The following is a 953-nucleotide window of genomic DNA, read 5'->3' as shown; positions in this document are numbered from 1 at the left end:
CTTTCCCAGTCTACCCAGGTCTTTTCCAGTCTACCCAGGTCTTTTCCAGTCTACCCAGGTCTTTCCCAGTCTACCCAGGCCAATCCCAATCTACCCAGGACAATCCCAATCTACCCAGGCCTTTCCCAGTCTACCCAGGTCTTTTCCAGTCTACCCAGGTCTTTCCCAGTCTACCCAGGCCAATCCCAATCTACCCAGGACAATCCCAATCTACCCAGGTCTTTCCCAGTCTACCCAGGTCTTTCCCAGTCTACCCAGGTCTTTTCCAGTCTACCCAGGTCTTTCCCAGTCTACCCAGGCCTTTCCCAATCTACCCAGGCCTTTCCCAGTCTACCCAGGTCTTTCCCAGTCTACCCAGGTCTTTCCCAGTCTACCCAGGCCTTTCCCAATCTACCCAGGCCTTTCCCAGTCTACCCAGGACTTTTCCAGTCTACCCAGGACTTTTCCAGTCCACCCAGGCCTTTGTCTACCCAGGCTTTTCCCGGTCTACCCAGGCTTTTCCCAATCTACCCAGGTTTTTCCCAATCTACCCAGGTTTTTCCCAATCTACCCAGGCCATTCCCAATCTACCCAGGCCTTTCCCAATCTACCCAGGCCTTTCCCAATCTACCCAGGCCATTCCCAATCTACCCAGGCCATTCCCAATCTACCCAGGCCTTTCCCAATCTACCCAGAACTTTTCCAGTCCACCCAGGACTTTTCCAGTCCACCCAGGCCTTTGTCTACCCAGGCTTTTCACGGTCTACCCAGGTTTTTCCCAATTTACCCAGGCCTTTCCCAGTCTACCCAGGCCTTTCCCCTGGTCTACCCAGAACTTTCCCAGTCTACCCAGAACTTTCCCAGTCTACCCAGGACTTTTCCAGTCCACCCAGGCCTTTGTCTACCCAGGCTTTTCACGGTCTACCCAGGACTCTCCCAGTCTACCCAGGTCTTCCCCAGTCTACCCAGGTCTT

Source organism: Cyprinodon variegatus, unplaced genomic scaffold (assembly GCF_000732505.1).
Source record: "Cyprinodon variegatus isolate N-32 unplaced genomic scaffold, C_variegatus-1.0 Scaffold793, whole genome shotgun sequence".
NCBI lineage: Eukaryota > Metazoa > Chordata > Actinopteri > Cyprinodontiformes > Cyprinodontidae > Cyprinodon > Cyprinodon variegatus.
This window is presented reverse-complemented; position numbering follows the sequence as displayed.